At 44.8% G+C, this 20780-nt stretch overlaps 1 protein-coding gene across 1 annotated transcript in view; it reads left to right on the top strand.

Moving 5' to 3' along the window:
* Positions 1–14874: 14874 nt before the first annotated feature.
* The window catches only part of P2ry6 (pyrimidinergic receptor P2Y6), a 73300-nt gene continuing 67394 nt past the window's right edge, over positions 14875–20780 (top strand). Inside the window, exon 1 of the mRNA XM_017803065.2 lies at positions 14875–14939. The gene's annotated coding sequence lies outside the window, so the exon portion shown is untranslated. The remainder of the gene's footprint in view (positions 14940–20780) is intronic.

Raw genomic sequence — 20780 nt, 5'->3', positions numbered from 1 at the left:
CACCCACATGGCTATGAACCGTCCTTAACTCCAGTTCCAGGGGAATATGAAGCCCTCTTCTGACCTCTGCGGGCAATGCAGGACACAGGTGCACTCATGTACATGCAGGCAATACACTCATACACATACAATAAAATATTTTTTAAAAAAGGAAAAAGATTTCTTGGGATTGGTGGGGTTGCATGTTTGTTTTTTGGTTCTGTTTTTTTTTTTTTTTTTGAGATACCATCCCATGTAGCCCAGGCTGCATGATTCTCCTGTCTCCACTTCCTGAGTGTTGGGATTACAGGTATACACCATTAAGTCCAAGTAGGAAAAATTTCTTTTGAGTCACAGCTATGGAGTTTTCAGTCCAGGATTGGTTTACCCTGTGCTTCCAGGCTGTGCTGGCACATCACAAAGGGAGCATGCAGCACAGCAAATCCATTCACTTCCTGCTGGAGAAATGAGAGAGAGGAAGGGGAAGGGGTCAGAGTCTCACTATCCCCTTCAAAGGCTTCCCCCAGTGACCTAAGACCTCCCACTAGACCTCCCAAAGTTCTACCACCTCCCAACCTGCCAGGCTGGACACCAAACCCTAATACATGGGCTTTGGAGGAATGCTCTAAATGTAAAACTATAGTAGTGCCATTAAGAAAAGGGCTCTGCCAGAGCTCAGTTGGTAAAGGGCACCTGCTTCCAAATTTGACTGAGTTTGATCACCAGGACCCACGTGGTGGAAAGAAAGAACAATTTCAGTGAGTTGTCCTCTTGACCCCCACGTGTGCACCCTGGAATTAACACACACACACACACACACACACACACACACACACACAAATAATAAATGTAATTAAAACAATTTATTTTTATCGTTTTAATATTTTGTTCATTATTTTATTTTATGTGTATGAGTGCATTGCCTGTGTGGATGTAAGTACACCTGTGTTGTGCAATGCCAGAGATCAGAAGAGGGCATCAGATCCCCTGGAGTTAAGGATGGTTGTTAGCCACCTTGTGAGAGCTGGGAACCAAACCTGGGTCCTCTGCAAGAGCAGCCAGTCCTCTTCACTGCTGAACCATCTTTCCAACACCCCCCACTCTTTTTTTGAGACAGTGTTTCCTTCTAGCCCCAGCTGTCCTGGAACTTAAAATGTAGACCAAGCTGGCCTCTATCTCACAAAGATCCACCTGCCTCTGCCTTCTGAGTGCTGGGATGTAAGGCATGCGCCACCATGCCCAGCTTAAAACATTTTTTTAAGAGACCCCAGAGAGTGCTCTCATCTCCTTCACAAGGTGAGGGTACAGTGGAAGTGGGTATTCTGCAACCAGAAAAAAAACCTTCACCAGAACCCAGTCATGTGACCTCAGACCTCCAGCCTCCAGACTGTTGAGAGATCACTGTTCACTGTGGATAAGCCACCATGCCTAGAGCATTTTGTTACAGTGCCCTCAAAGAAGACAGTAGCTTTAGCTGTGCTGTGTTCAGAGTTCAGGGAAGAACCTAGGGAAAGGAAGAGGCTGGGGGATATGGGGCCACAGGAGTAGTGCAGGCTCGAACCCAGGCCACCATCACACCCTGGGGGCTGCAGACTCAGTTTCTTCATCTGGTGGATAGAGCTAGAATGTCTCTCCTGGGTTACTGAACAGTGAAGACTCAGTGAACTTCTTTGCTTTCTTTCCATCCAGACTGGCTACCGGATGATGAGTGATTTCCCTTTCCGGTCCACAGATTGCACTGCTGGCAAACTCTAATACTCTGAGTCATTTTGGGTAACAGATAAAGTTTGGTAGAGTTTGAGATTTCAGTCTCTACTTGATTTAACTCTCAGTCCTCCTCCTGGTGTGGGGTACCCCCCCATCATTCTTCCTCTCCCCTCTCTTCTCTGGTTGCAAGGCAAGTGGGGGAGGGAAGGAACTGTCAACAGCAGTGGGACCATGGGCCTATTTAAATGCTGCCTGAGTTCTTTGCTGACTTATATTCAGGTGAAGCCAGGATTCCTGACTTCATTGCAGAAAAGAATTTCAGGGGCAGGGTCTGAAAAGATGGCTCACTGGTTAAGAGCACTGGTTGCTCTTGCAAAGGACACAGCACCCATACAACGGCCAACAACCATCCATAACTCCAGTTCCAGGGAATCGTTGTCCTCTTCTGGCCTTCATAGGCTTCGGTGCACTTACATACATGCAGGCAATACACTCATACACATAAAAATAAATTAATTAAAAGATAATTTCGGGGCTAGAGAGATGGCTCAGCAATTAAGAACACTGGATGTTCTTGCAGAAGACCTGGGTTCGAATCCCAGCACCTACATGGCAGCTAACAACTCTCTGTAACTCCAGTCCCGGGGGATCCAACAGCTTCTTCTGACCTCTGCGGGCATTGCACGACATGGGTGCATTTACCTACATGTAGGCGATACATGCATACACATACAATAAAAAATAAAATAAAATTTTTTAAAAAAGATAATTTCAGAGCCATCAAGACAGCTCAGCAGGTAAAGAAAGGCACCTGCAGCCAAGCCTGATTTGAGGTGGATTCCTGGGACCCACATGATGGAAAGAAAGAACCAACTTGTGGGTTGTCCCCTGATCTCCACATGTGTGCTATGTGTGCCATGTGTGCAAATGCACACACACACACACACACACACACACACACACACACACACCTGCACAAAATAAATATAAAATGTAATTTTAAAAAATTAACAAGGAAGATGGTGTGGTGGCTGGTTGAGTTTTATTAGAAGAGTTTAATACATATTTGAGCATGAGCTCAAAGAAAGAAAGGCCTTGCCAGCAAGATGGTTCAGTGGTTAAAGGCACCTGCCAACAGGCCTGATGACCTGAGTTCAATCTCCAGAAGTCACACTGTGGAAAGACAGAATTGACTTCTGTAAGTTGTCACACACACACAAACACACACACACACACACACTCTCTCACACACAGAGGTTGGGGATGTAGTTCAGTTGGTAGAGTACTTGTTTAGCATGCCAAAGCCTGGATTTGATCTCTAGCACTGCATGAAACCAGGCATGGTGGTGCACACCTGTAATCCCAGCACTCAGGAGACATAGGCAAGAGGATCAGAAATCCAATGTCATCCTTGCCTGCATAGAGAACTTGAGGCCAGCTTGGGCTACGTGAGGCCCTATTTCAAAAGAAAATTTAAGTAGTTAACTATATTTACAGTTTTTTTTTTGTTCTTTTTTTTTTTTTGGCTTTTTGAGACAGGGTCTCCCTGTAGCCCCAGCTGTCCTGGAACTCACTATGACGACCAGGCTGGCCTTGAACTCATAGAGATCCACCTGCCTCTGCTTCCCAAGTGCTGAAATTAAAGGCATGTGCCACCATGCCCGGCCCTATTTACAGTTTTTGTGGATTCTAAATTTATATCTCAAAGGGTTGCTAAGAAATAAATAAGAGACCATCAGTGGTTCCTGCTATATATTAGCTAGGATTACAGCTGATAAGGAAAAAACCTAGGTCACAAGGGTTATAGGGTTAACTTAAGATGTTTTTACTGTAAACAAATTTTATAGTCTTGTTTGTGAAATTCCCAGAAAAATATCTGGGAAAGGAGCAAGTCCATATGCAAAGGTCAGCCCTTAAGCATGGTTCATTGCTATTTTAACATTGTTGTTTGAAAATATCTCTACATCAGAAGAGTGTTATCTTTGGGACTGGAGGGATGATGGCTCAGCAGTTAAGAGTTTATATGACTCTTGCCAGCAGTGATGGCATACGCTGGTAGGGTATGCTGAAGAGGCAGAGGCAGGAGGATCTGGAGTTCGAGGCCAGCTTGGGCTATACATTTAAAAAAACAACAATAACAAAAAAATAAAACTAAAAAAAATGAAGAGTTTATACTATTCTTTTTTTTTTTTTTTTTTCCTCTTTTTGAGACAGGGTCTCCCTGTAGCCCCAGCTGTCCTGGAACTCACTATGTAGACCAGGCTGACCTTGAACTCACAGAGATCTGCCTGCCTCTACCTCCCGAGTGCTGGGATCAAAGGCATGCGCCCCATGCCCGGCGAGTTTATACTACTCTTGCTGAGGGGAGGACCTGAGTTCCGTTCCCAGTGTCCATGTCCAGTGGCTCACAACCACCTATAATTCAGCTCCAGGGGGATCTGACACGCTCTTCTGGCCTCTTTGGGCACCTGCACTCATGTACACAGATCCACACATAGATACAGTTTAAAAATAAGAACAAACTAAAAAAATATTTCTTTTACATTTTAAAAAGTTTTTACTTTATGTGTATAAATGTTTTGCTTGCATGTATGTTAGTGTACCACATGTGTGTGGTGCCCTCAGAGGCCAGAAGTTCCCCTGGATCTAGAGCTACAGGTGGTTGTTAACTGCCATGTGGGTGCTGGGAACTGAATATGGGTCCTCTGCAAGAGCAGTTTGTGTTCTTACCCACCAAGCCATCTCTCCAGCCCTCCAAAATAAAAATCAATCTTTAAAAAAGGAAGTCTCAAGCTAGGTGAGGTGGCACACGCCTTTAATCCCAGCACTTGGGAGGCAGTGGCAGGCGGATTTCTGTGAGTTCAAGGCCAGCCTGGTCTACATAGTGAGTCCAAGCACTGAGTGTGGACACCAAGCATCGAGAGTACTTGCTGCTCTTTCAGAGGACCAGAGTTTGATTCCCAGCACTCACATGGGGGACTAACAACCATCTGTAACTCCAGTTCCCAATGACTCCAACGCCCTCTTCTGGCCTCCATGGGCATTGTAGGACACTAGTGCACTTACACACATGCAGGTAATACATGCATACACATAAAATAAAAATAATAAATAAATAAAAAATTTTAAAATAAGGAAGTCTCTTGCTGGGTATAGTGGGGCATGCCTCTACTTACAGATCTTTGGAGGCAGAGGCAGGTGAATCTCTGTAAGTTTGAGGCCAGCCTGGTCTACACAGTGAGGTCCAGGCCAGCTGGGGCTATAAGGAGACCTGTCTCTTTTTCTTCATTACACTACCTACAAGTTGCTCCATTTAATAGAAGCATAACTTTCCTTCTGCAACTCTAACAGATATCAGTAATCTCCCTAAGGAATATTCCTGGAGTGAGAAAGTGTCCATCTCCTCCCTACTCCATCCCTCACACCAGTTTGAGACCTTGAGACTGCAAAGCTGCACTCAGTGTATGGACCCCTGCGACCAGTATGGAAATGAAGTCAGGGTGGAGGGCTATAGACAATTGTCCTAAGAAACTCCAAGGTATCTAACCCTTGTTTTCAGGCCTTGTTTTTAGGCTTCTTTTTAGGCAGGGTCTCACTATGTACCTCTGGCTGGCCTGGAACTGGCTATGTAGACCAGACTAGCCTTGGGCTCTGCTTTCCGAGTGCTATGATTAAAAGTATGTGCCACCACGCCTGGCCTAGGTACCTTTCTTTCTTTCTTTCTTTCTTTCTTTCTTTCTTTCTTTCTTTCTTCCTTCCTTCCTTCCTTTTTCTTTCTTTCTTTCTTTCCTTCTTTCTTTCTTCCTTCCTTCCCTTCCTTCCTTCCTTTCTTTCTTTCCTTCTTTCTTCCTTCCTTCCTTCCTTCCTTTCCTTCCTTCCTTCCTTCCTTCTTTCTTTCTTCCTTCCTTCCCTTCCTTCCTTCCTTTCTTTCCTTCTTTCTTCCTTCCTTCCTTCCTAATAACACAGATTGCTCTGAACTTGCTTTCTTTCTTTCTTTCTTTCTTTCTTTCTTTCTTTCTTTCTTTCAAAAAGGCTTCATGTAATTCAAGCTGGTCTCAGACTTACTATATAACCTTGACCCCTACTATTCCTACCTTCGTCTCTCAAATGCTGAGAATTCAGGACTGTACCACTACATCCAGTTTATGAGGTGCTGGAGATGGAACCCAGAGCTTCTTGCATGCTAGGCAAGCACTCACCGATTGAGCTACAATAAGCCCTTTAAGCTTATTCAGAAAGTGCAGCATTTTGTCCTTCCTGTCCATAGACATATGCCCTGGAATCCAAGTCCCAATGAATGAGAAGTGATGGCTTCAAAAGTGGCCCCTTACTATGGGATTAAAGTGCTAGACCAGTCTTTATGAACAAAAGAAAAACCCGTATGGGTCGGTATACAGTGTGTGCTATCTGAATGAATGTATGCTTCTGTGTTTGTGTGCTGAATGATGATATTGGTGTTGGAGGGGATAGTGATGAGAGAGGGGAAAAGCAGATAGATGGAGACAGAAGGGCATAGGTAGACAACTAGCCTGTGTGGGGGAGGTCAGAGCCAGACCTTGAAACTTGAGGGCTGCCAGAAGGCCAAACTAAAACCTAGAGATGGCTCTGAAGATACAGCTCAGTTGACAGAGTGCTTGCCTAGCATGCACAAAGCCTGGGTTCAATCCCTAGCTCCCCATAAACTAGGTATGATGGCGCAAACCTTTTCAGCCTAACACTCGGGAGGTAGAGCCAGGAGGATCAGAAGTTCAAAGTCATCCTTGGCTGCATAGTGAGTTAGAGCCCAGCTTGGGATACATGAGACTCTGCCTGTCTCAAACTAACGAAAAAATAAGGCAGGTGCTGGTGAGTAAGGGCACCTGCTGTCAAAGGCTGACAGCTCGGAGTTTCATCCTGGGGACCTATATGGTGGAAGGAGAGAATCGGCTCTTGAAAGTTGTCCTCTGACTTCCACAATAAACAAACAAACAAATGTAATAATAATAAAAGCAGGAAAAGACAGAGGATAGGCTTGAGGCATAGGGGGAGGGGGACAGGAAGAGATGGATGTGTGGACAGGATCTAGCTGCCATCTCTCCTTTTCCTTTTCCTTCCTCAGGCCACACAGTCCTCCTTTGTGCACTTCCTGTCCCTGGAACTCCTGGCAACAAAGGGATGCAGATGGGGGCAGTCCAAAACTTGGTGTCTGCCCTTTTGGTAGAGCTTAGAGCTGGCTGTGTGCTCCTTGGTGGCTGTCCTTAGTCAATGGAAGGCCCAGGGTTTTTTTGATGCTGCAATGCTGTCCTCTGGTGGACAAATCTCCCTACGGTGCCAGTAGTTGAGATCCTCTACTTTGGAAGGCCTGTGGATGGATAAATGACTAGGTTGGCAGTCAGGCTGCTGTTGGATAAGAGTTAAGAGTGAGAAAGGACGAAGGATAGAGACAGAGAACGCAGTATGTTTACTGTGACTTGCCAACCAGTGGCTGGCCCTGCCATGATGTCTGTCTCCTGTGCTCCTCCAAGTCAGGGATGGAGGTTGTTCTGTCCTGTCCTGGGTACTCTTGCCACTGGGAGATACCTATTCAGAACTCAGGCTTAGGGATACAACCTATCTTCCCCTCAGTTCACAGCCATGGAAGTGTATAACCAGGACCCTGCTGCAGACCGGGCATCTTGTCTCTGTCCCCTTCGAGAGACCCCTGCCCTCTCTGCACATCCATAAAGGTGTTGTCTTCTCACAGCACGACCCCCAAAGCTACACTCCATCCTCTGGTATGTGTGACTAGCACAGCTGTCCTGACAGCCTGTGATGCTGTCTAAGCAGAAGTTAGCCTTTGTCCTGTAATTTGATTGCCACCAGCAAAATGTGTCTGACTGAGGTAGAAGGGGAGGCTGAAGTATTGGTCTGTGGGGAGGAGCAAGGAGCTCAAAGGTGAGAGGGAAGTATCACCCAGAGCTCCAGGTCCTGCCTTCTTCCCTCCAGTGCTCATCGCTCATCCCAGGCTTCTAAGACCCAAAGCCAGATGTTCTCATTTGATGTTCTCATTTGACATCTAGGAAAGCCCTCAAGTTCTGCCTGACAGCCTTGAGTGTGAACCCTAGTTCTTTCATCCATGCCATTTCTCTGAGTCAGTGGCATTCATGTATGTCACTAATCAGGTGACTTTGATCATCTTATAACAAAGGCAAAGCCAGGGGCTAGAGAAGATGGCTCAGCAGTTAAGAACACTGGTTGTTCTTGCAAAAGACCTGGGTTTGAATCCCAGCACCCACATGGCAGCTAACAACTGTCGGTAACTCTAGTCCCAGGGGATTCGACAGCTTCTTCTGACCTCCACAGGCATTGCACGACAGGGGTGCACTTACCTACATACAGGCAATACACACATACACATAAAATAAAAATAATAAATAAAATTTTTTTTTTAAAAAGGCAAACAGACTCACTCCATATTTTATGTTCACCATCTGTCTCCTGCTAGAATGAAGTTCTCAGAGGTAACTCCCTTGTCCTCTGTGCCCAGAATAGTGCCTGGCTTGTAGGTGTATTAGAAATAAAATCTGAGGTCCAAGAACCCCACAAATAACACACAACATGCAGACAAAGCAAAAGTAACTCAATGAGGCAGGTTTTACTCTTACAGCGTTTGTTGTGTGGTTATTCCGATCTGGCAAGCACACCTGACCTGAAGTTTGATTGCTTTTTAACCCTAACCAAGAATACTGTCCCCCACTCCCCATTGGCTGGGGTCTGACCTCATAGTCTTTCACAGCTGGCTACTTTTTTAAAAATCTGCACAAAGGAAGGGGGATGAGGATTGACCAAAGGGGAGGAAGGGCTCCATTGTCCCAGGGAATGCACCAGGACCTTTTGGGGTGTATAGGAGATTAAAAGGTTAGAATTCCTTGTCATAAACCAAAGGTTTATCAGGGTTTGAAAGAAAAGATTAGTATTAATGTTTCTTACGTGTGATGTGCAATTGTTTGCTAAATGAATGAGTGAATACAGTTTACAATAAGGAATGAATGGGATACAGTGGACGTATAGGTTATTTTCTTTGGTGCTGTGATGAAATGCCTAGCAAAGGCAATTTAGGGAAAAGGGGGCTTTGACTCACAGTTTAAGGGGGATATGGCTCACTGTGGTAGAAAGGCATGGAGGAAAGGCATGGCGCCCATGCATGAAGCAAGTGACGACGTTGTGCAGGAAGCAGAGAGGAATGCTGCTGCTCAGCTCCCTTCCTCCTTTCCATCCAGTTTGAAACCCCAGTCGTGGGATGGCTCCACCCACATTCGAGGTGGGTCTTCCTACCTCACTTAATCCTCTTTCCTTACAGAGCTAGTAAAAAACTATATATGGGAGTGCACATTTCCAGTCCCAGCATTCAGGAGGTGAAGGCAGAAAAAAGTCATTCTTGGCTACAAAACAGAGTTTGGGGTTAGCCTGGGTTACATGAGACCCTGTCTTTAAAAAAAAAAACAAAAAGGGTGCTCCAGGTGTGGCGGCGCATGCCTTTAATCCCAGCACTTGGGAGGCAGAGGCAGGTGTGGATCTTTGTGAGTTCAAGGCCAGCCTGGTCTACATAGTGAGTTCCAGGCCAGCTGGGGCTACAGGGAGACCCTGTCTCAAAAAGACGGGAAAAAAAAAAAAAAAGAAACCATCAAAATAAAGGAGCAGTAATAAGGAATAGTCATGATCTACCTCCCGGTACTGGGGTTACATGCATGTACCTCATACCTGGTTTCATTCTGTGCTGGGAATTGAGCCCAGGGCTTCATGTATGCTAGGCGAGCATTCTACCCACTGAGCTACATCCTCAGCCTAAGACCTTTTTGTTTGGTTGTTTTTTGAGACAGGGTCTCCTGTAGCCCATACTAGCCTTTCACTAGTTATGTAGCTGAGGATGACATTGATCGTCTGATCTTCCTACCTCCACCTCTCAAATGCTGGGATTACAGATGTGGAGCCAGGATCTTGAAGAGCCCTCACAATTTGTCAACTGATAGGGGTGGAGGAGGGGTGGATAGAGCCCAGATGGCATGAAGACCCTAGGTTTCAGAGGGGCCTGGGCAGAGTGAGGATGAGGACTGTCCCTGTCAGTCACAAACCAGTCCCAGGGCAACTGGTCATTGATTCGATCAATGGCCTTTTCCTCTTCCCCTGAATTCCCCTATGATGGCTTCTTAATTGGGTCCATTTGTTCCAAGACCATGTACTGATCTGAGCAGATGCCAGATTATTTGTCCATTATTAAATAGATTAGGAAATAGGCCTCTGTCTTGGACTGCCAGGGAAATTAGAGCAGCTGCACAGTGTCCCTGAGGAGGACAACTCAGCACAGTCTACTGTGGGTACCTACCTTGCCTTTCCCACCAGCCTTAGCCTGCAGGGCCCCTTCCTCTGCCCTGCCCACTCTGTGTGGCTTTCGGTTGACTGTTCAGGGCTCTCAGTTTAATGACGTTGAAGGTGCTGTTCCCAGAAACATCTTACAGCATCCGATGACCACATTCTTTCTTGTAGAACTCTTTATTTTTCCTGGAGTTAATCATTTTCTAAGAGGGACATAGTCTAAAGGCAAAATTACTAAGGAAGGAAGGAAGGGAGGGAGGATGGCTCAGTGGTAAGAGTGCTTTCTGTGCAAACATGAGCACCCGAGTTCGAGGACATGAGTTTGAATTTCCGGCACCCATATAAAAAGCTACATGTGGTCACATGCATCTGTAACCCTAGTTCTGTGGGGAAGAGAAAGAAGAATCATTCTGGTTTCTGCCAGTCTAGCTTCAGGCACAGTGAGAGACACGGTGTCAAGGGAATAGGGCACAATGGAACAGAACACAACTCCCTCCTTTGGCCTCCTTCCGTGCATGCACAGATGCTGCACAGAAAGAAAGAAAGGAATACTTGTAAACTCTATTCTGAATAATGTCCTGAATTGCTGCTGCTAGTTTGGAGCTATTGTACAGACTAGGACCCAACATACAAGTAATAATGTTAATGTCAAAAGAAACCAAGATTTTTCAAGATAAAAGATATAAATGAAGATCAAAGAAGGAAAAAAACACTACTATAGTCTTCAATTTGAATGAAAAATATCAGAATGATCTTCTGATACATTTTTCTTTTCTTTCTTTCCTTCCCTCCCTCCCTCCCTTTCTTCTTTCCTTCCTTCCCTCCTTCCTTCCTTCCTTTCAAGTATTTTCAAGGTAGGCATGGTGGCACATTATTGTAATCACTGCACTTGGGAGGCTGTGAGTTCAAGGCTAGCCTGGGCTGTATAGTGAGTTCCAGTCAGCAAGAACTACATAGTAAGACCCTGTTTTAAAAATAAAACAAGAGGGGCTAGAGATGGCTCAGTGGTTAAGAACACTGGTTGTTCTTGCAGAAGACCCAGGTTTGAATCCCAGCACCCACAAGACAGCTAACAACTCTCTGTAATTCCAGTCCCAGGGGATCCAACAGCCTCTTCTGTCCTCTGTGGGCACTGTACAACACGGTGCTACATGCAGGAAACACACGCATACACATAAATTAAAAAGAATAAAATTTTAAAAAACAAACAAACAAGGGCTGGCATGGTGGCTCCCAACTTAGGAGGCAGAGGCAAGTGAGTTCTGTGAGATTGACACTCCCCCACTCCCATCTCCATAGCAAGTTCCAGGCCAGTTGCAAATCAAACAAACAAACAAAAAACCAAAGCTATTTCCTATTTCTAATCTAGGCTTGAGGCAGGAAATATGTTGTTTTGTCATACAAAAAAAGCAGTTGTTGATATTACTAATATTGTGTTTAAAGGACACAGAAGTCAATTTAAAAGAGCTTTATTGGTCAAATGGGGCGTGTTTGGGGACTGGAGAGGTGGTTCAGTGGTTAAGAGCATTTGCTGCTCTTGCAGAGGACCTGAGTTCAGTTCCCAGCACCCACATGGTGGCTTACAACTGCCTATAACTCCAGCTTCAGGGTATCCTACCCCCTCTTCTGGCCTCTTTCAGAAACTGTCCTTATGTGTACATACCTGCACACAGACACACATATACCACATAAATTAAAATTAAAACAAATCTTTTTTTATATTTTATTTATTATTTTTATTTTATGCATATGAATGTATTGCCTGCACGTATGTGAGTGCACCCGTGTCGTGCAATGCCACAGAGGTCAGAAGAGGGCTTCAGATTCCCCTGGAACCGGAGTTAAGGATGGTTCATAGCCACCATGTGGGTGCTGGGAATTGAACCCGGGTCCTCTGCAAGAGCAGCCACTGCTCTTAACTGCTGAGCTATCTCTCCAGCCCCAACAAATCTTTTTTTGAAAAAAGGGTAAGATCTAAACTGGACTGAGACAGATGCAGATCTGATATGCACTACTCTTCTTTCTCTGTAACATAAAAATTATACATATTATGGAAATACCATGTGAAATTTTGATACATGTATACATTATATAATGCTTAAATCATATTAAACACAGTTTCTTCTCATTTATCATTTTGGTTTGCTTATTTTTCTTTTTGAGACAGGGTTTCATATATCCCAGACTGGTTTTTGTATCAGAGGATGACTTTGAACTTCTGATCCTCTTGCCTATGTCTCCTGAGTGCTGGGATTGTAGTAGGTGTGTATCACTAAGCCTGGTTTTATGTGGTGCTAAGGACTGAACCCAGAGCTTCATGTATGCTAGGCAAACACTCTACCAACTGAGCTACATCTCTAACCTGTTGGGGTTTTGTTTGTTTGTTTGTTTGTTATGAAGCAGAGTTGAAATTTATTAAAAGATTTTGATTTTTTGTCTTTTTGACACAGGGTCTCCCTGTAGCCCCAGTTAACCTGGAACTCACTATATAGACCAGGCTGGCTTCAATCTCACAAAGATCTGCCAGCCTCTGCCTCCTGAATCCTGGAATTAAAAGGCATATGCTTTTTAATTACATCCAGCATTAAACGACATCTGAACCATAATTTTTTTTTTTTTGTATTTGTTAGTGGATGGGGGGCAAACATGCCAGGCTGTGCATGTAGAGATCAGAGAACAATTTTGTGGAGTCTGTTCTCTCCTTCTATCTTTAGTTGGGCTCTAGGAATTCAACTCAAGTCTCCAGGCTTTCCATCTCTCTAGCCCTAAATGTAGATTTTAAGCATGAGGGGTAAGAGAAAGAGAAACTCTCAGGAAGAAAGTAGGACACATCTGAAAGTCTGGGTACGGCTTCTTAAAACAAAGGGTCACTTGGGTCTTTTCCTGTGACAGGCTCTCACTGTATATAGTCCAGGTTAACCTGGAGCTCACTATGCACCACAGGCTGGCCTCCAACTCAAGGCAATCCTCCTGCCTTGGCCTCTTGAGTGCTGGAATTACAGGTGTATACCACCACTCCAAAACTCAAAAAAATTCTTCTTACTACTATTATTTTACACAGGGTCATATGTAGCTAAGGTTGACCTTGAACTCTTGAGCCTTTTGCCTCTACCTCCTGAGTGCTAGGGTTACAGACATATGCCACCACACCCAATAATAACTTCTTTTGTTTATATTTTACATAGATGTATATATGTGTGTGTATGTGTGTGCACAAACATGTGCATTGTATGCTGTATGGACACGTGTGTGGGGGTAAATGTCCATGCATTCAAGTGTGGAGGTCAGAGGAGTACATCCAGTGATCTCGAACTCCTGATTCTCTTGTATCTGTCTACTTCCCAAACGCTGAGATTACAGATGTACAACACTACCACACCTAGTGTCTGTCTAGACCAATACATAAAAGCCTTCCTTCCTCAAACAGCCATGATTTATTTAATCACTTCCTGGTGGGTAGAATTTAGGTTGTTTCCAATCTGCTAATAGGGATTTCTTACCTAAAGAGCTGAATTGAATGAAAACATCAACTTCTTTCTTCATTATGAAGTTAAACTTCTTAAAATTTATTTTGTTTTGTTTTTGTTTTTTGGGTTTTTTGTTTTGTTTTGTTTTGTTTTTGAGACAGGCTCTTACTATGTAGCTCCAACTGTACTGAAACTCTCTATGTAGACCAGGTTGGCCTCAAAGTTACAGAGATCCACTTGACTCTCCCATGCTTGGAATTGAAGGTGGGCACAACTACGCTCAGCTAGTTAAAGTTTTATTAAAACAACAATATCTAACTGAATCTTAGTATTCTACTCATTTTCCCACACTAAGCTTCACTCTGAACCATGCAGGCTAAACTTACTTATTTAGATAAAGTCTAAGGAATCCCAGGCTGCCCTTGAATTCACTATATCGCTGAGGATGATCTTGAACTCCTGATCCTCATGCCTCTACCTCCCAAGTGCTGGGATTACAGGATTGTGCCACCACACCCAGTTTTAACTCAGCTTCTTGTTCCCAATGTTGATTTTGTGTTTATGCCTTCAGTGGCTCTCCAGTCCCAGAATGCTGCAATGCCTGTGAAATCCCATAGTTAGTTTGGTCTGCAGCACTCTGGCCTGACACCTCCTTTACCAGAAACCCTGTTTTTTAATGTTGCCAGAGAGCCTGGCAACTGTAGCAGGAGAAGCATGAGGGCACACAACGTGGGGGTCTTCCATCCACTTGCTTAGAGGCAGGGGAGGAATCCAGAGCCTGCTGAAGAGCTGCCAGGGCAGGAATTCCTGGGTCACAAATTGGTGAACTGACAATTGTATGAGCAGCTGGAATGTGGTGAGATTGTGAAAGGGGCAACTTCTAGGAGGAGGCTCCCGATAGGACAAGGGCTGAGCACTGTTGCTGAGCAACAGGCCAAATGGGAGCAACTGGGGGCTCCTGGGCCTGGAGAAGGACGGTGGGGGACACTGGGAACATGGCTGAGTTTGGAAAGAGCAGCACCCCAAGGCTGGGGATGACAGACCCAGGGCAAGTCTCAGTAGTTACTGGAAATGCCAGACATAGCCTGTCCAGCAGCACATTGTGCTGGGCTCCTGCCAGCTGCTCTAAGCTCTGAGGCAGAGGGCTGACAGACTGGGAGGGGGAGGAAGCAGAGGAAGCAAGTTCACTGCCAGACACAGTTTGAGGGAGGGCTCCTGACCTCTCCTGGGGCCTGGAGATGGGGTCTGGCTCCTGGGCCAGCTTCTGCAGCCCTCTCCCTCCCCCCCAAAGCCACTTGCCGGGCCTCGGTGACACGCACACTCTGTTTCTCCTCTCATTCTGCTGACTGCCCACCCTTGGTCTCAGCCGTGGCATCTCTTCTCCCCACCTTCACCACCCCATCCCAAAGACAACAGAAACTACCTCGCCCAGGCTGGAGGACCAACACAGACCTGGTAAGTCCCCAATCTGTGTCTCCTGTCCTCTCGATCTTGAGATGGGTGCTGGGACCAACTATTCACTGAGCTAATCAGAGTGAGCAGGTGAAAGGTTGGAGCTCAGGCTCCAAGGAAATCAGGGTGATGCTCTACATACCCTGGAGGACCTGGGGACAGTGGATGGACAAGTCAAGAAAGGCCAAAGGTGAAGGGAGGATGCTGGGGAGCAGTTGGGATACCCCCAGGTCCAGACCTACCCTCCCACTCTCCTGCGGACTCTCTCCTAGACCCACCTGGAGAGTCAGCACCCCCTCACCCTGAAGCAGCTGCTGTGGAGCCAGCTATGCCCTTCAGCACCCACCCTTTAACCTCTACGGCTTCTCACTGTGAGAGTCCAGCTTAGTGTTGGCCCTGTACCTTCCACTGGCCTTTGCAGCACACAAGTTCAAGGATCAGCCTCTATCAAGGCCAGTCATCATAGGTAGACAAACACTTGACTTTCTTGCCCTGGAGGGAACATCTCAGAGGCATTTTCTATGCAGCCCCCAACCCAAGATTCCTAAAAGCACTGATCCCCAGTGGCGCTCTGCTTAGGGACCACCCTATCAGCTTCCTTCCTTTCCCTGGATCACCTCCTAAATAACTACTTGTACTTGAACCTCTGCCTCAGAGTTCCCAGAATTCACTATCTCAGTCCTACCCCCAAGTCTGTTACTTGCTATCCCCTCCCCAGACACAATCTCCTGCCTCTTTCCAGAAAATCCTAAAACTTCTCAAACATTTATCCTAGCATACTTTTTAAAATTAATTAATTAATTGATTTTTAGTTGGTTAATTGATTGGTTAATTAATTTTTAAATTTTTCTTTGTACAAGTGTTTTGATTGCTGGTATGTTTATTGGTATATGTATAGTGCCCCAGAAGGCTGGAAGAGGATGACAGAGTTGCCGTGTGGGTGCTGGGAGATGAACCCAGGTCCTCTAGAAGAACAAATGCTCTTAACCCCTGAGCCACCTCTCCAACCCCAATTAATTAACTTTAATGTGTATGAGTGTTATGTCTGCATGTGTGTAAGTAAACCCATATGTGCAATGCCGGCCAGAAGAGGGTGTCATATCCCCTGGAACTGGAGTTACACAGACTGTTTTTAGCTGCCATATGGGTTCTGGGAACTGAACCTGGGTCCCTGCCCCCAGGCTGGGTTGGTCTCTGGTGTGTGTGTCTCTCTGTCCCAGTGCCGACCATGTCCTGGCCTATGCACCATATAAGGCACTTGTAGGGACCATCAGTCACCAACTTTCACCTTTGTGTCCCCAGTTCTCTATGATAGGCAGGGGCACATTGCAGAAATTGGAAATAAATGATGATGACGGCTCTAAATCTCCAAAGAATCCTGAGTTCATTCCTTCACTCAGATGTTTACAGAGCACTGGCTCAAATGTGAGGAAAGCAATTCATAAATCACAGACACAGTGCCTGCTGAGGCATCTTTGGGCCAGAGTGATACGGGCAAGACAGATGCCAACGCTGGGGCCTTGGGAGCCCTGAGGAGCCCTTCATACTGCCGGTGAGGAGGAGACCAGAGAAGGCTTGATAGCAGGTGCTTTCTCTCTAGGCTAGCCCCACCCATTCTCTTCATCTTGGAGAGTCAGAAGAGAAAGACTTGGTATCAGATAACCCCTACAATCCAATGCCTTCTTTTTTTCAAATATGACATCTAGTATTGGTCATGCCTAGTCATGTCTTGGTATGTTTTCTATATGAGTATAGTATTATTTTGTACGTTTTTGTTTAAATTTTAATTAACTTATTTTTATGTGTATGAGTGTTATGCTTGCATGTGTATAAGTGTACCTGTGTCACACAGTGTCTGAGGAAGACAGAAGAGGGCATCAGATCCCCTGGAGCTGAAGTTATAAACGGTTGTTAGCTACCATGTAGGTGCTGGGATTTGAACGGTCTTCTACAAGAACAGTCAGTGCTCTTAACCGCTGAGCCATCTCTCCAGGCCCTATTTTGTATGTTTTAAACCCTTATGTGGCAGGATGAGGTGACATATACCTTTAATTCCAGCACTCACGAGGCAGAAGCAGGTGGATCTCTGTGAGATCAAGGCCAGCCTGGTCTACATAGCAAGTTCCTAGTAACTGGGGTTACTAGGGAGACTCTGCCTCCAAAACAAACAAATAAAACCTTATGTGCATAATATTATAGAGTGTGTGCCCTTCTTGCTATATGTACATATTTTCATCACATTATGTGTGTGTGATTTTAGCCTTCTTCATGTGCTGTTCTAGTTCATTTATTTTAGCTACTGCTATTTTCAACATTTTGCTATTCCCTTACTATTAGAATGTAGTCCATTCATTTTTCATTTAATTAATTTGTTTGTTTGAGACAGGGTTTCACTCTGTAGCCTAGCTGGCCTGGAACTTGCTATGCAGACCATGCTGGCCTTGAACTCACAGAGATCCACCTGCCTCTGCCTCCAGGGTGCTAGAATTAAAGGCATGCACCACCAGGCTGGGCCCTTTTTAAATTAATTGTTTGTTTTTAATTAAAATTGTTTTATATTAATTTATTTATTTGTGGGGGATGGACCACTCACACCATCATACACATGTGGAGGTCAGAGGACAGTCTGAGGGAATCGTTCCATTATGTGAGTCCCTAGGACCAAACTCAGATTATCAGGCCTTGGCAACAAGTGCCTTTACCCACTAGGCCATTCACCAGCCCCAAATGATGTTTTATTCTTATTTATAGCTGAATAAAACTCCATTGTGTATATGTGACACATTTTCTTTATCCAATCATCTTTTGATGGGCATCTAGACTAGTTCCATATGTTTGCTATTATGAATAGTGCAGTAATAAGCATGAATGAGCAAGAATTTATTTTGAGACAGTGTCTCACTGTGTCATCCTGGATGGCCTGGAACTTACTATGTAGACCAAGTTGGCCTCAAGCTCACAGAGATCTACCTGCCTCCACCTCCCAGGTACTGGGATTAAAGGCATGGACCACCACACCCAACTTCTTAGTCTAGAATTAGACTAAGGAAACAAGGAAAAATATGCTCCAACCCATCCAAAATCTGGACTAAATTTCCACAAATATCATCGCAATTCTTTAAAATTGTTTAAAAAGGGATTTCTGCTTACTATAAAGTTACACTCTCCAATATAGTATCTATTAGTCACACGAGGCTACATATAATTACATATTTGTTGGGTTTTTTTTACTTATTGTGGCTCTGGGGATGAACCCAGGGCCTCAAAACATACTAGACAAGTGCTCTACTACTGAATACAAGCCAACCCACAGCAGGTTTGAATGTCAATGTAATTGAAAGAAGTTCAGTTCCTCCTGTGGTTAGAGGCTACATTAGTGGATAATATACTACAAAACTTCCATCATCACAGAAAGTTCTAAAGTGGTTCAACCACTGATGACTCAGCTACAGAACACTGGCTGGATGGTGTTCTCCGAAGTAGGATGAAAGCGTGCCTACTGCAATCCCTGAGCGGCCCCTCTCCTTCATGAGCTCCCTAGAAATTGCTTGCTTGTTTTGTTTCTTTGAGACAGAGTCTCATGTAGCCCATGAGATAGCTTCAAACTCACTGTGTTGGGGCTGGGGAGATACCTGAGTTAGTAAAGTGCTTGCCATGAAAACATGATCCCCAGCACTCATGTTAAAAAACAGGTGTGGTGATGCACATTTGTAATCCCAGAGCTAGGGAGGCAGAAACAGTAGATCCCTAGGGCTCACTGGCCAGCCAGCCTAGCGTAGGTGGCCAGCTCCAGGCCAATGAGAGATTCTATTTCAAAAATCAAGGTGAGCAGTGCCTGAGGAATGACACCCAAGTTTGATCTCTGGCCTCTACATGCACACACACACGCACGCATGCACACATGCACGCATACACACACACACACAAACTAACTATGCTAACTATGTAGTCAAGGATGACCCTGAACTCCTGATCTTCCTGCCTCCACCTCCCAAGTGCTGGGATTACAGGCATATGCCACCATGCTTGATTTATGTGGCATCAGGGATTGAACCAGGGCTTCCTGCATGCTAAACAAGCACTGGGCCCATATCCCCAGTTCCAGTGTATGGCCTTTTCTAGAGGACTCAGACTTACTTGGTTTTCTCCCAAGGTTTCCCACCTTCGTAGATTTTTTGTAGGCCATCCAGGACTACATAGTGAGGCACTATCTCAAAATAAAATTGCGTTGGTGCAATTTCTCTTAACAACGAGGAGCAGATAACACTGTGCAGCAAATTACCTTAAAGCACATGACCATGAGCTGGTCCCACCATGCAGAGAGCAGCTGAGTTAGATCGCAGTACTGGGCAACCTCACCCAGCTTCCCGTGGGTGAGTTCAGGGACATGGCTTCGCCATTTTCTGCTAGTGACATTTTGTAAATCACTCATACCAAATATGGAAGAGCAAGAGTTCTGACAGCAAAGGGTAGCTGGATGATGGGCCACTCTTCATTCTCCTACTCATCAGTACTTAGGATTTAGATGCAGGGCCGTGGTGTGCTCTTCAACACTGCAAGAGTCGGGTAGAGAGAATAGAAGGCTCCATCTTCAACTGTGTAATCTTCGAGTCTAATCATTTAAAGCATTTAAGATTTTATTTATTATTGTGTATGTGTATGTGTGTATGATGTATGTTTGTGAGTACAGGTGTGCATATGTCATGGCACCAGAAGGCAACTTTTAAAAAATACTTTATTATTTTTATTTTATGTGTATCAGTGTGTTGCCTGCATGTATGTAAGTACACCCATGTCATGCAATGCCTGTGGAGGTCAAAAGAGGGTGTCAGACTCTCCTGGAACTGGAGTTATGGATGGTTGTTAGCTGTCATGTGGGTGCTGGGAATCAAACCTGGGTCCTCTGAAAAAGCAGTCAGTGCTCTTAACCACTGAGCCATCTCTCCTGCCCCCTCCTCCTTTAAGTCAATTCTCTCCTTCCACCATGGGTTCTGGGGACTGAATTCAGGTTCTTAGGTTCGTGTGGCAAGTGCTTTTACTCACTGAGCCCTCTCTCTGGCCCTTCAACTCTAATAGAGATGGACAAAATGTTTAAATTGGTAGTGTTCAATTACTAGTCCTACAACAGTGTATAAAAATTCCCATCTCCTGTGACTGGAGAGATTGCTCAATTGGTAAAGGCCTCACTGCAAAAACACAAGGACCTGAATTTGATCCCTAGGATCCACATGAAAAAGATGGGTGTGGTGGTATACACTTGTAATCTACATATTAGGGAGGCAGAGACAAGCATCCCAGGGCTTGCTGGCCAGCTTAGCCTAACCCATGAGTTCCAGGCCAATGAAAAGTCCTGCCTCAAAATAATAAGGTGAATAGCTTCTAAGAATGACACCTGAGGTTGACCTGTGGGCTCCGCATGCACATGCCCATATATACTATGTGAATCCACATGCACGCACACATATATGAAAAAGGGTATTTCTTCTACATAAAACTTTCACACATAAAATGTAAACATACATAAAGCTAAGAAACAAACAAACACTAGGAGGACAACATGGAAGATGTGCTCTGGTTTGGATGGTGGAATTAGTGATTATTCTTCACAAACCTTTCTGCACTTTCCGAGTTTGTTGATAAACATCTGTATTTTTGATGACTTTACCTGCAACTGCCTATATCACTTGGAATTATTTTAGCAAACAATATGAAATGACAATACTATTCTCCCCAAACAACTACTCAATTGCTAATGATGCCTTTATGAAAGGAAAAAATATATACCCAATGTAGTTCTATTTCACTGATTCTTCTCTGCATTTGTGTATTTGTGCATGTGTGCGT

The sequence above is a fragment of the Nannospalax galili genome, unplaced genomic scaffold (genome assembly GCF_000622305.1).
Source record: "Nannospalax galili isolate Female #2095 unplaced genomic scaffold, S.galili_v1.0 scaffold686, whole genome shotgun sequence".
In the NCBI taxonomy this organism is placed as follows: domain Eukaryota; kingdom Metazoa; phylum Chordata; class Mammalia; order Rodentia; family Spalacidae; genus Nannospalax; species Nannospalax galili.
This window is presented reverse-complemented; position numbering and strand designations above follow the sequence as displayed.